Here is a 16,273-nt window from a genome sequence, read left to right on the forward strand (position 1 = left end):
AACAAGTGCATTTGACACTGTCATTGAACAATCTTAGTATCACTAAAAGTGGGACAACCACATATTACTGCTTCTTTTTTTCTTTATTCCTGTTTTCTTAGGATATAACTGACATACAACACAGTATGAGTTTAAAATGTATAGCATAATCATTGGACACAGACACTCATGAAATGATTACCACAATAAGTTTAATAAACAAACATCCATCATCTCATGCAGACGCAAAATAAAAGAAAAAGAAAATATATTTTTTCCTTGTGATGAGAATTCTTGGGATTTACTCTCATGGCAACTTTCACATATAACACACAGCAGTGTTAATTATATATTGATGTTTCTTGATAGGATGCAATAGGAAATTAAAACCACCACTTATGAAATAATCTTAACCTCAAAAAACTAAACCTGACCTCAATCCAGTCAACCCCAAAAACTAGTGTATAGGAAACAATGAATAGAGAGGAACATGTAAAATGACACTATGAGGATGAAAGCAGCTATGTAAAAAAAAAAAAAAAAATTGCAGGAAAAACAACAGTCTATCTTTGCTTGGGCCCCCACCAGAAGTGGATACTGAGACAAGATGATAAGGTATAAGCAGTTTATTTGGAAGAAAAGGTAAGGACCCATAGAGAAATGAGGAAGTAGGATAGGAAAGACAGCCAACAAACAATATAATAAGGTGAACCAAATACCAATGTTTTCACTTATGTAATTTAAATTCTTTAACTCTTATTTACCAGCTTCTGCTGGTGGCATATACTATTTCTATAATACAGAATATGAATACGAAGACAACCATTTCTACATATGCCAAAGAATGTTTTTATTTCACTATTAAACATGTGAACTTGACTTTTATTTGTGAGTCAACAGGTTCAATGAAAAATTGTTCTTTGGTGAAATCTTTCGTTTCTTATTTTCTATATTCATTTAGTACTAGAATGAACTCAGACTTTCTACTATTGAGCATTACGTTTCAGAGTAAATTATTTTCATTACCAAATCCAAGAATGATTACATTATTATATAGGTCTAATGTATTAATCCACTGCTTAATTAAAAATGTTACCTTCATAATTATATTCTTATTTCTAACCAAACCAATTGTAAATGTCAGTCAGAAGTAGTCCTTGAAAGGCCCTACACCTAAACTAATTAATCATTAGAAGAAAGATTCCTTAATGCTGCCTCATATGCCACATACTGTTTTGTTGGTGATGGTGGTGGTTTTTTATTTGGGGGGGGTTGCTTTTTAGGAAACAGTGAGCAAAGAAATACAAGAGTTAAGGATTAAGCAAGCAGAGATGCAAAATACAGTAACTGAAATAAAAAAATTCATTAGAAGCAACCAACAGCAGAATACAGGAGGCAGAAGAATGAATAAGTGATACAGAGCAAAGACTAGTGGAAATCACTGATGTGGAACAGAAAGAAAAAATGATTGAAAAGAAATGAAGACAGTCTAAGAGAACTCTGGGACAATGTTAAATGCACCAACATCTATATTATAGGGGTGCCAGAAGGAGAAGAGAGAAAGGGACAGAAAAAATATCCAAAGAGATAATAGCCAAAAACATCACTAATATGGGAAAGGAATCACTTACTCAAACTTAGGAAGCTCAACCAGTACCACATAAAATAAACCCAAGGAGGAATGCCCCAGGACACATATTAATCAAACTGACCAAAACTAAAGACAGAGAAAACATTGAAAGGAGCTAGGGAAAAGAAACAAATAACATACAAGGGAACCCTGATAAGGATATCAGCAGATTTTTCAGCAGAAACTCTATAGGCAAGAAGGGAGTAGCACGATATACTTAAAGTGATGAAAGGAAAAAATCTCCAGCCAAGATTACTTTACCCAGTAAGGCTCTTGTTCAGATTTGAAGGAGAAATTAAAAGCTTTACAGATAAGCAAAAGTGAAGAGAATTCAGCAGCGCTAAACCAGTTTACGACAAACACTAAAGGAACTTCTCTAGGCGGAAAAGAAAAGTAAATGAAATAGAAACAAAGAAATTAAAAGATCAATGAAACTAAATGCTGGTTCTTGGAAAAGATCAACAAAATTGATAAACCCTTAGCCAGACTCATCAAGAAAAAAAGTCAAATCAATAAAAAAGGTAAACCCTTGGCCAGACTCATCAAGAAAAAAAGAGTCAAATCAATAAAAAGGAGAAGTTACAACGGACATCACAGAAATACAAAGGATCATAAGAGACTACCACAAGCAACTATATGCCAATAAAATGGAAAACCTAGAAGAAATGGACAAATTCTTAGAAAAGTACAATCTTCCAAGACTAAACCAAGACAAAATAGAAAAGATGAACAGACCAATCACAAGTACTGAAATTGAAAGTGATTAAAAAACTTACAACAAACAAAAGTCCAGGACCAGATGGCTTCACAGGAGAATTCTATCAAACATTTAGAGAAGAGCTAACCCCACCCTTGTGAAACTACTCCAAAAAATTGCCTAGGAAGGAACACTCCCAAACTCATTCTATGAGGTCACCATTACCTTGATACCAAAACCAAAGATACCACAAAAAAAGAAAATTACAGTCCAATATCACTGATGAACATGGATTCAAAGATCCTCAACAAAATAATAGCAAACTAATTCCAACAATAATATTAAAGGGATTGTACATCATGATCAAGTGGGATTTATTCCATGGATGCAAGGATTCTTCAATATCCGCAAATCAATCAATGATACAACACATTAACAAACTGAACAGTAAAAAACCTATGATCCTCTCAATAGATGCAGAAAAAGCCTTTGACAAAATCCAACACCCATTTCCAATTAAAAACCCTTAAGAAAGTGTGCAAAGAGGGAAACTACCTCAACATAATAAAGGCCATATATGACAAACCCACAACCAATATCATTCTCAATGGTGAAAATGAGAATGGTGGCAGCACTATACATAATAGCCAAGACATGGAAGCAACCTAAATGCCCATTGACAGAGGAGTGGATAAAGAAGATGTCATACATATATACAAGGTAATATTATTCAGCCGTTAAAAGGAAAGAAATAACGGCATTTGCAGCAACATGGATGGACCTAGAAATTATCATGTTAAGTGAAGTTAGTCAGACAGTGAGACAACAATGTCATATGCTATCACATACATGTGGAATCTTAAAGGATGCAATGAACTTCTTTTTTTTTTTTTTGTCTTTTTGCCATTTCTTGGGTGGGCTGCTTCTGCGGCATATGGAGGTTCCCAGGCTAAGGGTCAAATCGGAGCTGTAGCCACTGGCCTATGCCAGAGCCACAGCAACTCGGGATCCGAGCCACGTCTGCAACCTACACCACAGCTCACGGCAACGCCGGATCCTTAACCCACTGAGCAAGGCCAGGGATCGAACCGGCAACCTCATGGTTCCTAGTCAGATTCGTTAACCACTGAGCCACGACAGGAACTCTGCAATGAACTTCTCTGCAGAACAGATACTGACTCACAGACTTTGAAAAACTTATGGTTTCGCAGGAGAAAAGTTGAGGGTGTGTGGATGGGCTGGGGTTTGGGATGGAAATGCTATAAAATTGGGTTGTGATGATCATTGTACAACTATAAATATAATAAAATTCATTGAGTTAAAAATGTTAGCTAAAAAGAAATTACATAATTACTAAAAATTAATAAAAAATAATCCTCCCTTCCCCCCACCATCAAAAAGGAAATGACCATGGTTTGTTAAAAGGAAATCTGAATTTAGGAATCTCTTTTTTGCCTCTTTGTCTCCCTTTTCTTAACTGCCATGAGACAATGGTAAAGAAAGAAGGAAAAGGCATTGGCATAATTAGGAGTTACTAACATCAGAAATGAAAGAGGGAGCATCACTACAGGTTTCATGGACATTTAAAGGATAAGCAAAGAATGCCAAGAGCAAATGACCACAAATACGGTAACATAGATGAAATGGACAAATTCCTCGAATGATACAATCTGCCAAAGCTCACACAAGAAGAAACAGACTCGCTAAATAGACCTATACCTATTAAAGAAATTGAATCAATTAATTAACAACCTTTTAAAACAAACCCAGATTCGGATGGGTTCATTGGCAAATTTTACCAAACATTTATTTGGTAAATGATTGTCTACCATCTCTTTCAGAAAACAGAAGCAGAGGGACTACTTTCTAATACACTAGATGAGGCCAGCATTACCTTAATAGCAAAACTAATCAGAGACATCACAATGAAACTACAAACCAGTATCTTTCGTGAACATAGGTGTAAAAATTCTCCCAACAAAAGTTATTAGCAAATCAAATCTAATAATGAATAGAATCATATACTATGATAAAGTGGGATTTATCCCAGGTGTGCAAGGCCAGTTCAACATTTGAAAATCATTTAATGTAATCAATCACATCAACAGACTAAAGAAGAAAAGTGATATGATCATATCAATATATGCCGAAAAAGCATTTAACAAAATTCAACACCTATTCATGAAAAAAACTCTCAGTAAACTAGGAATAGAGGGGAACTTCTGCAATTTGTTAACGAACACACAAAAACCTACAGCTAACATCATACTTAATGGTGAGAAACTTGAAGCATTCCCACTAATGCCACTTACAAGGCAAGGATATCTTCTCACATCATTTTTTTTTTCACGATCATACTGGATATCCTAGCTAATGCAGTAAGACAAGATAGGGAAATAAAACATATATAGACTGGGAGGGAAAAAATAAAACTGTCTTTGTTTGCAGATGACATGATGATCTATACAAAATTCAAAAGAAATGACAAACTGCTGGAAAAAATAAACAATTACAGTAAGGTTGCAGAATACAATGTTAATATACAAAAGGCAATTGCTTCCCTAAATAGCAGCAATAAACAAGTTAAATATGAAATTCAGAATTTAACTGGCACCCCCAAAATGAAATATTTAGTATAAATCTAACAAAATATACAAGAATCTATATGAGGAAAACTACAAAATTCTGATGAATTAAATCAAAAAAGAACTAAATACATGGGAGTTATTCCATGTTCATGTATAGGAAAACTCGAAGTTGTCAAGAGGTCAATTCTTCCCAACTTGATCCATAGTCAATGCGAACCCAGTCAAATTCCCAGCAAGTTATTTTGTGGATATTGAGAAACTAATTCTGAAGTTTATATGGAAAGGCAAAAGATCTAGAATAGCCAACACAACACTGAAGAACAAGAACAAAACTGAAGACTAACAATGCTAACTTTAAGACTCGCTATAATGCCACAGCAATTAAGACAGTGTGGTACTGGCAAAAGATCAATGAAAATACACAAACACGTCAATGGAAAAGAACAGACAGTCCAGAGACAGACCCAGATAAACAGAACCAACTGATCTTTGACTAAGGGTCAAAGGCAATACAATGGAGAAAAGACAGCCTTTTCAACAATAGTGCTGTAGTAAACTGGTCATGTTAAAAAAAAAAAAAAAAAAGGAATCTAGGCACAGATTATACAGCTTTCGCAAAAACCAACTCAAAACAGATCAGTGACCTAAATGTAAAACCCAAAACTATAAAACTCCTAGAACACAGGAGAAACGCTAAATGACCATAACCTTAGGTATGACGATGACCCTTTTTTTTTTTTCCCTTTTTAGAGCTGTACCTACAGCATATGGAGGTTCCCAGGCTAGGGGTCCAATCAAAGCTACAGCTCCCGGCCTACACCACAGCCACAGCAATATCAGACCCAAGCTGTGTCTGTGACCTACACCACAGCTCACGGCAATGCCAGATCCTTAACCCACTGAGCAAGGCCAGGGATCGAACCCACAACCTCAGGGATTTGTTTCGGTTGCGCCACAACAGCAACTCCGATGATGATTTTTAAGATACGACACCAAAGGCATGATCCATGAAAGAATGAACTGATATGCTGGACTTCATTAAAATTAAAATTTTCTGGGAGTTCCGGTCGTGGCGCAGTGGTTAACGAATCCGACTAGGAACCATGAGGTTGTGGGTTCGATCCCGGCCCTTGCTAAGTGGGTTAAAGATCTGGTGTTGCCGTGAGCTGTGGTGTAGGTTGCAGACGCGGCTCGGATCCCGTGTTGCTGTGGCTCTGGCATAGGCTGGTGGCTACAGCTCCGATTAGACCCCTAGCCTGGGAACCTCCATGTGCCGCGGGAGCGACCCAAGAAATAGCAAAAAGACAAAAATAAATTAATTCATTAAATAAATAATTAAAATTTTCTGAGCAGCTCTCCTGCAAGGTCCTGAAGATGACCCGGCTCTGCCTCTCTGCAGCCCTTTTCCTCCTCCTGGGCACCCTGGTGGCCAGCACCAGGGCGGGTGAAGAAAGGAGCCTGGTCTGAGCCACATCACCTGCCTTCTGCCTGGAGCCTCCCTACATGGGTCTCTGCAGGGCCCTGTTCATCAGGTATTCTACAACGCCAGCTCCGGGCTCTGTGAGACCTCTGCTTACAGCGGGTGCAGAGGCAAGCCGAACAACTTCATAAATGAGGAGGGATGCCTCTGTACCTGTGGTGGCTGTGACACGGCCCAGGGAAAGCGGGGCAACTGTGCTTCCTGAGATGCTGAAGTCCTACGAGGCCCCACAGGGCTGGGCTGTGGCTGCCTTTGGAAAGGGTTGAGCCTCCTCCTCTGCCTCCTTCTCAAACATACCCTCTCAACAGAACTCTGCCTCTTTCCTCACTGCATTCTCACCCTCACCCCCCATTCACCATCACTGCACTCCTTGGAGGTGAACACAATGGCATTTCTCGCATCCCATTCTGAGGGGTAGTAGTGGCAGAGGCCTTTTCCCTAAAGAAGTCCCTTTCTCCACGTTGATGTTGCCTAGTTCTCTGTCAGTGGCTTTGACCTCTGGCCTTATATTTAATAAATTCATTTTCTAATTAAAAAATAAAATTAAAATTTTCTGCTCTGCAAAAAAATTTATTTTAGTTTACTTTTTTAGAAAAATTTTAGTTTGCATTTGCCAATGAGGTATAGATTTTATACTGTTTCATTCTATTCGTTTATTTCCCTAGTACCCAGTATGTGCTTAATACATAGACTATAAAATGTTTGCTTAATGAACAAAAAGATTAACCAAGTAACTTTAAAATTCTTGCATTTTTAGACATTCTATAATTCTTTGAGACCTCAAAAGAAGCCCAGACTTAAAGCTGGAAGAGGACATGAATGACATTTATCTTGTTAGAATAGAAGGCAATTTCTGAAACCTTTGCTTGGGGACTAGAACTCAAATTATGTCAGGGAAAGGATCACTTTTAAATAGAAAAAACAGAATTCATTATACAGTAATAATTCTAGATAACTCCTACCCCTAAAAAGACTTGAGAAGAATAATTGTCCCGCCTTAGTACAAACTAGCAAGTTAAAAAGGTGACGAATCAATTCACAATCAAATTAAGAGAAGGAATTTTTAAAAATACTGTACTCACCACTGGATTCTATTTAAAAAGAAAGAAAAGAGCAAGTTTTAATCGGCTGAAGTTTACATTCTCTATCATTGCAGGAATGAATATAATTTTGCTATGTATCGTGAGTAAAATGAAAGCAGCAGTGCAAATGAACATTTTTTAAGTAATTCAAAGAAATAAAGTTTTCAGCTAAATGGCACTCTCTCAAGAGTCCACAAAATAAGTACTTTATAATTCTGAATTTTGTTTTCAACATTACGACATATAAAGAGAGCACTGAAAAACAGGTCTAAACTGCAAAGATTACTCAGCTATAAGTTATTAGCATTTTTATTTAACTTCTTATCATTACCTTGGTCAATTCCTCAATTCCCATCTGCCTCTCTGGCTTCTACTTTATTAGGTCAAAATAGTACTTATTTAGAATTATAAAGTTGAAGGGGGTACTAGTTTGTTTGATTGAATACTACCCACAGCCTCCTACCTCATGCAGGACACTCTTTGACAGCATCCCTGGGAGAATGGCCACTTAGCCTCCAACTCAATGCTAGCTACGACAGAGAGCTTATGGATAAACCAATCCACTTTGCAGTGGAAAGTTTACCCTACTGGGCAGATCTACTTACCTTTCCCTTCTACACATTCATCACAATTCTATCACGTTCAGCTCACCAGGAACATATCCACCTACTCTCCCACCAAGCTCACACAAGTCCTGAGATGAGAACCTATGGGGGTGGAAGCAATGAACGAGGTCGGGCCTGCAGGGAATTCAATCAAAGGCACATTCTATCCTTCAAGAGAGTCATGATCATGTATGAAAAGTTAGCACAAGATATATGATATAAGGCTTACAGAAAAATTTAGAGAGCAGAAAAAAAGGAGAGAGTACTGTACAAGTTAGATGAGCAGAGTATTTTCTATGGATGAAATAAGTGAAGAGGAAGCCTGCCTATAGAAGTTCATGTAGTGATGTACTGGGAGATGAAGATGGAAGGTTAATCAGTTTGGGGCCAGAATGTTAAGGGAAAAAAAACAAGGTGTTAGGAGAGTAAGTCCCCTGAAAACCGGATAGGGGGACTGAGATACCCTGTTGCACAAAGTAAGAAGACACAGGAGATTTCTCAGTAAGGGAGGAGCACTAATCTTTAGGCTTAAAATTATTATGCTCCTCCCTCTGCTGGGAAGAAGTTAAGACTATACAGCTAAGAGAGTGAAATGGAATACAAGGAAAGGAAACAAGGGCCTGGACTGGGGTGTGGGAGACTTGGGGAAACTGTCAAAAGAAAGATAAATGGGTTATGATGACAAACAAATGGGCTGCAAAATTCCATGAGCCAAGGCCATAAACCTAGGTGACTGGAGGAACTGAAAGAGGAGTAAGACTATTGGAGAGAAAGAATTTCTGTGCAGTCACTGATCTACTTCAATGTCAGTAGCTACATGCCTTGTCCAATGAGAAAACAGCTGACTAAGATGAAGTCCCTCCTTACTAACTAGCAGGAAGGGTTTGGAAATTGTATTTGACTACTTTTCACACCAGGACTAAAACACCAAGAAAGTGAGCCCAAGGCACCAACTTAATACTAACAAACTTCCAAGCTACTCCAATCTTCAGAGAGGCAAGAGGTAAAGCTGTGAGTTAAAATGACAGGATATGATGGAAGAGAGAAAAGAAGCTCTTAGACAATACATGAGAGAATATCTACATTTAGCTCCTTTCTCTCCTATCACTTAAATGTAGGCTTTTTCCCTTTCCCCAACCAGTGAGGGGGAGGAGGAACAGAGAGAGAGAGGAACAGAAAGAACCATTGGAGCATAAAAGAAGCCCCAGAGGAAACACTATTTCAAAAAGAAACGGGGTAGTTAACAGTATGAAATGCTCTAAGGGCTATGAGTGAAAGACTTAGGAAAGCATAGTCTAATTCATAACTAGGAGGCTACCGTGACCTAGGGAACACATCACAATCATCATTTTTAAATCACATTTGGTAGTCTCCAAAAAGGCAGCTCCGCTACTTACAAACTTTCAGCCTAAAAGCTTAAAATGTGTTTTCACGGATGCAAATAAAACAAAACCACAGACTCTGCCTGCTACCAACAGATGAAATTAGCCATCCCTTGTATGATGTGTCATTCTGGATTTACGAACTAGGCCATTAACAAACATCATTTCAGGACCTAAACAGAAAGAACAATGCTTCTTTATGTTTTTTAATGATTTCCAGAAAAAAAGGACACACTAGCACACATCTGGCTTCTATGAATGGTACTGACTTTTACGTACCTAAAATGATTTACTGATATGAATTACCCCCAGTATTGACAATGGGATAATAAACTTTGATAGTCATGCAAGTGTCCTATATTTCTCTTAGAAGAAAATGTGTCCAGAAGACATCCTTGTTTCTTCCTTACACTGAAAATCATTTATAAATAACCTAAATAAAAACGCATTTTAAGCCTTTAAGAAAATATCTTCTATCCCATCCTTAGGGGATATTTACTAACCTAATACTTGAAAGTCATAGTCCAAAAAGTAGTATACTCTTGGTAAACCATCTCATGTAGGAATATAGACAAACTCTCTGCTAACTTCCTCATATATCACAACCTATTTATATAATAAACAGCTAAAGCTGATCCAGGGAATTTAGTACTACTGTACCTATAAGTACCCCCCAAATAAAGTAACCTAAGAAAGACTTTCACTAAGGCATCAAAACACAACACTTTACGTAGTTAGCTACTTCAGTTATGTCTAGCCAGGTGGTTTCTCTTGTCTTGTGCGTCAAATGAGAAAACAAAGACTGAAAATCTGATTATTTTGCTACAGAATATTGGATACTTCTCAGAATTAAAAGCTATTTCTTGAGCGCTCATCTTATTATATACCTTAAACCAGTCAAAAAAACACTGTATATTCAGGTGGTATTTATAACTTAGTGTTGTAGAATGGAAAATAAAATTTACTCTCCTCTCCTAACCAAGTACCCATCTTCCTCATGTAGATGTATTCATGAGATAAGAAATGGAAAACCATAAGAGAGCTTTTCCTGATCCAAGCTGAAACTGAGTTCCTTATAAACTACCTTATATGCCAACAGGTTCTTACCAAATACCTTAACTGTAGTATCTAAGTTCAAAAAGATCTGTTATATCCTCAGTTTTCATCAAATCTACAAGCAGGTTTAGCTTAAAGACAAAAACTTACTAAAAGTAGTAGATACTACACATGTTTATGTGTAAATAACTTCATACCCCACTGGAAGCAAAATTTAAGGAATAACAGTGATATATGTAAGTTAGGCTTATAGGAACAAACGAAACTATAACCAGTAATTTGAAATCTTCCACACTTACACAAACAGGATTTTATTTCTGCATCTTTTCAGTGACAAAACTCTGCTATAATAATCTTCTCTTCCGTTACTAGAGAAAAGATTATCTATTTCTAAAGAACCGTCATCATTTCCCAGATATCTAGTCAATTACAACCCAGTCAGGGATGTATTTTTTTGAATGATTTTGTGTGTACAAAGTAAGAGGAATGATGCCTTTCTGTGTGGAGCAAATGATACCTTTCAAAAGCAGCAGAGCATAAAGCATGCTTCCCACTTTGATTTATACCACTTACAGGAATTTATTTGCTTTTGTATTAAAAGAAGAAATGCATATCAAGGTAGATTTTTATTTCTGTCAATCATAGTTACATTTGTCACTATTTTGATAAGACTGTCATAATTTACCAGGGGAAAGAGACAAGTTGATAAGCACTTTAAGAAACCACTAATATTTAGAATTCGATTTTTAAAAGAAAAAGCCTCATCCATTTACTCATTTCAGAAGGTCGAAAGGTAGCACAAACACAGAAAGACAGTCAGCACAGGCACAATCCTCCTCCAAGGTACTGTCTCGTTTTATAACGACTCTATCTACTTGACAAGCTTTCCTTCTCCATTTATTACCTTACAAAACAAAACTCTCTGTTACATGCCAGACCTGCAAAGCCCTTCATATACACTATATTTTACAACCATACAAAATAATTATCTCCACTTTCAAAATAGGAAATTTGAGGGTCAGAAAGATAAAGGAATTTGCTTAGTATCACACAGCTACAAAGAGGTAAAGCCAAGAATGAACTAGGACTTTCTAGCTTCAAAGTCATTCTACTTCTAGTACTGTCAATAATCCTGGAAATTCAGACTCTAGAACTATTTCCATAATGCATTAACTCTCCCTGAAAGGAATGTACCCCACCGCATACCTAGGCTCCCGGGGAAAGAATCCAAGTAACAAACATATGTTTGAAGCACAAGAATATTTCAGTGTAATGACATACTTATTTACTATTTACAAACATGTATCTCTTTTACGTCATCATAGCAACTCTTGAAGCTGAGGTAGGAATTACATTATCTCTGTTTTATAAATGAGGAAAATGAAAGTTTGCGGTATGTAACATAGTAAATGCAAACATGTGCTAAATGATTAAGACTCAAATAAGCTAAATGACTTGTGCAAACTAGTGGCGGTACAGGGTTCAAACCCAGGTCTCCTTCAATCCTAAAAACCATGGTCTATACAACAAAATACAACTGTTTCCATAAACTATTTTCATCAATATATACTGAATTTAACTGCAAAACTAAGTACAGTTATAAAACAGAGTTAGGCAGATAATTTATTCACATAATGGTCATATTTTTAAGCTGTTTCTGTTAGTATAATACAGAAACATAATAGTACATCCATCAGTATCAGAAGACCACAGGGGCTGGAGGCCAGTCATACTAGCCCTTTATCCCAGTGAACGCAATTTTAATACGACAGGATGAACTATTTTAAAGTTACCCCAAACAGCAAATGTATTCAGTCATTCGTTTCACTCACTGATTCCTTCATCTAAACAACATTTGTTGACACCTACTACGTCGCAGACATAAGGAAAGTTTAAGTGCTAACAACATACTATGAACACATTCCCAAACATTCTTGTTTTGTCTTCCCAGAACTCTTCACAAGAGGGCTGTATCCTCATTTGATAGGTGAGGAAAGGGAAGCTCAGAAAGGTTCAATAGCTTTCTAAAGTTAAGTGGTCAGTGTGGGTGCCTTTTCCAAGTTCTATGAGTACAAGCACACTGACACACATGGGCCTCTTCTCCTGTTCCCACGTAACCAGAGGTCTACCACTCTACAGCAGAACCAAACAAGAGTAAACCCAACCCTAGGGAGTTCAAAATATACATTGTACTGTTAAAAGTCCTTTCAAACATGCATACACACCAAAAAAAAAAACTCCTAGAAAGATATACATTAAAATGTTATCAGTGGTAGGGTTATGTACATTTTTTTTCTGCATTATGCTTTTCTGTAACATGAAACGTACACTGCTTTCAGGAATCAAAAAAATATTGCAGGAAATCTTTTGTGTTAACATTTTAAGTTGTTAGAAATGCAGGTTGTGACCCACCCTTTCACACACAGATGTTTTGAATTTAGCAAAACTGGGGGCACACTGGGATAAACAGGCAAAGGTACTCCCAGCAAAGCCAAGTAGATCAAGGGCTGAGGAGATTAATACTACAACCCTATCTCATTGGGTCTGATCCACATTATTTTAAAAATAAAGCACAAAATAGGAAACGAAAAGAAAATATCAGCAAACAATGTACACAGTAATAAGTACGCTTTTGCAAAATGTGTTTTAGCTACATGACTTTATCTTCTAACAGGCTGCACCTTCTTCACAGCATGACAACCACACTGCCCTTCTTGCTGCTTGCACCTGGGACACTCTCACATTAGGGACTTTGCGCTGGCTGATGCCCCTGCCTGAAAGGCTCTTACCTCTCCCCACCCCACTCCACCCCAACCCCAAGAAATCCAAACAACTGACTCCCTCAACTAGTTCAAGGCTCACCTTCCCAGTGATGCTTACAAACTCCCATTCCCCTGTGCATTCCTGATCCTCCTTACCCTAGCTCCACCTTTTCTTTTTTCCATACTCTCAACGAAATTATTATTGAACACTTAACCTGTGTAAGGCATTGTACCAGGAATTAAGATCTAAGAATAAGAAGGTGTAACACCTTTCTACCATTTTTTGATCCACAAAACTCACAAAGGCATGCAAATATCTACGAGTCAGATGTAAAAGCTGTAATACTCAGAAATCAATAGACAAGATAACAAAGATGAAAAGGAGCGGATCTAAGGGAGAAGCCCAAATTTCCGACTCCTAAACTAAATATTCTCCTTAAAGTTTTCTCTTTGGCTGATACACTTTCAAGTTATTATGGGGAAAAAACTTCACATTACTTCTGGAAGGTACTCAAAGACCAGAGCACAGGCACAATTAAATAATAAACAAACTGAATTATTTCTGAAACAAATAAGTAGAACATTATTTGAAATGTAGCACAGATTTTATAGTTCTAAAGCAAAGTCAGGATATCTGAAATTATTCATTCAAAGATTAAACAAAGAGTCAAATATTTTACAGCACTGTGACACTTTTTAAAAAAAGATTTTTATTTTTCTATTATAGTTGATTTACAATGTTCTGTCAATTTCTGCTATACAGCAAAGTGACTGAGTCATACATACACGTATACATTCTTTTTCTCACATTATCCTCCATCATGTTCTATCACAAGTGACTAGATATAGTACCCCGTGCCATACAGCAGGACCTCATTGCTTATCCACTCCAAATGCCATAGTTTGCATCTGCTAACCTCAAACACTCAGTCCATCACACCCTCAGCTTCCCCCTTGGCAACCACATGTCTGTTCTCCAAGTCCATGAGTTTGTTTCTTTTCTGTAGATAGGCTCATTTGTGCCATATATTAGATTCCAGATATATCATACGGTACTTGTCTTTCTCTGACTTATTTCACTTAGTATGAGAGGCCCTAGTTTCATCCATGTTGTTGCAACTGGCATTATTTTGTTCTTTTTTATGGCCGAGTAGTATTCCATTGTGTATATATACCACATCTTCTTAATCCATTCATCTGTCGAAGGACGTTGAGGTTGTTTCCATGTTTTGTCTATTGTGAATAGTGCCGCAATGAACATGGGGTGCATGTATCTTTTTCAATGAAAGTTTTGTCCAGATATATGTCCAGGAGTGGGATTGCTGGGTCATATGGTAATTCTATGTTTAGTTTTCTGAGGAACCTCCATACTGTTTTCTATAGTGGTTGTGCCAATTTACATTCCCACAAACCTTTGTAAAGGAAGCTACTCTTTTCTCCACACCCTCTCCAGCATTTATTTGTGGACTTATTAATGATGGTCATTCTGACTGGTGTGAGGTGGTACCTGCATTATAATAATTAGTGATATTGAGCATTTTTTCATATGCCTGTTGCCCATCTGTCTATCATCTTTGGAGAAATGTGTTTAGATCTTCTGCCCATTTTTCAATTGGGTTGTTGGTTTTTTTGCTGTTGAGTTGTATAAGTTGTTTGCATATTTTGGTTTATTTTTGTTTTTATTTCTGTTGCATTGGGGAACTGACCTAAGAAAACATTTGTATGGTTGATGTCAGAGAATGTTTTGCCTATGTTCTCTTCTAGGAGTTTAATGGTGTTTTGTCTTATGTTTAAGTCTTTAAGCTATTTTGATTTTATTTTTGTGCATGGTATGAGGTTGTGTTCCAATTTCATTGATTTAAGTGCAGGTGTCCAGTTTTCCCAGCATCACCTGCCAAAAAGACTTTCTTTTTCCCATTTTATATTCTTGTCTCCTTTGTCGAAAATTAATTGACCATAGTTGGCTGGGTTTATTTCTAGATTCTCTATTTGGTTCCATTGGTCAGTATGTCTGTTTTGGTACCAATACTACACTGTCTTAATTACTGTAGGTTTGTAATAGTGTCTGAAGTCTGGGAGAGTTATGTCTTCTGCTTGTTTTATTTTCCTCAGGATTGCTTTAGCAATTCTGGGTCTTTCATGGTTCCATATAATTTTTGTTTTTGGGGGTTTTTGTTTTGTTTTGTTTTTTTGTCTTTTTGCTATTTCTTGGGTCGCTCCCGCGGCATATGGAGGTTCCCAAGCTAGGGGTCGAATCGGAGCTGTAGCCGCCGGCCTACGCCAGAGCCACAGCAACACAGGATCCGAGCCACATCTGCAACCTACACCGCAGCTCACGGCAACACCGGATCCTTTAACCCACTGAGCAAGTCCAGGGACCGAACCTGCAACCTCATGGTTCCTAGTCAGATTCGTTAACCACTGCGCCACGACGGGAACTCCCATATAATTTTTGGATTGTTTGTTCTAGTTCTGTGAAAAACGTCATGGGTAATTTGATATGGGTTGCACTGAATCTGTAGATTGCTTTGGGCAGTATGGCCATTTTAACAATATTAATTCTTCCAGTCCAGGAGCTTGGAATATATTTTCATTTCTTTGAATCCTCTTTTTAAATTTCCTTGATTGTTGATTAATGTTTTATAGTTCTCAGCATATAAGTCTTTCACCTCCTTGGTCAGGTTTATTCCTAGGTATTTAATTTTGAGGGTGCAATTTTATTTTTTATTTATTTAGTCTTTTTTGCCATTTCTTGGGCTGCTCTTACGGCATATGGAGGTTCCCAGGCTAGGGGTTGAATCGGAGCTGTAGCCACCGGCCTACGCCAGAGCCACAGCAACGCGGGATCCGAGCCGCGTCTGCAACCTACACCACAGCTCACGGCAACACCGGATCATTAACCCACTGAGCAAGGGCAGGGATCGAACCCGCAACCTCATGGTTCCTAGTCGGATTCATTAACCACTGCACCACGACGGGAACTTCTGGGGGTGCAATTTTAAAAGGTACTGT

General features: G+C 37.6%; 1 protein-coding gene and 1 pseudogene across 1 annotated transcript in view; one reads left to right on the top strand and one right to left on the bottom strand.

Annotated features, from left to right (window-relative positions):
- Window positions 1-16,273, bottom strand: part of ERP44 (endoplasmic reticulum protein 44) — a 105,687-nt gene that overhangs the window by 77,217 nt on the left and 12,197 nt on the right. The window lies entirely within an intron of this gene.
- On the top strand, window positions 6,269-6,796 carry LOC125120184 (uterine plasmin/trypsin inhibitor-like; annotated as a pseudogene).

This window comes from Phacochoerus africanus, chromosome 2 (genome assembly GCF_016906955.1).
Source record: "Phacochoerus africanus isolate WHEZ1 chromosome 2, ROS_Pafr_v1, whole genome shotgun sequence".
Taxonomy (NCBI): Eukaryota; Metazoa; Chordata; class Mammalia; order Artiodactyla; family Suidae; genus Phacochoerus; species Phacochoerus africanus.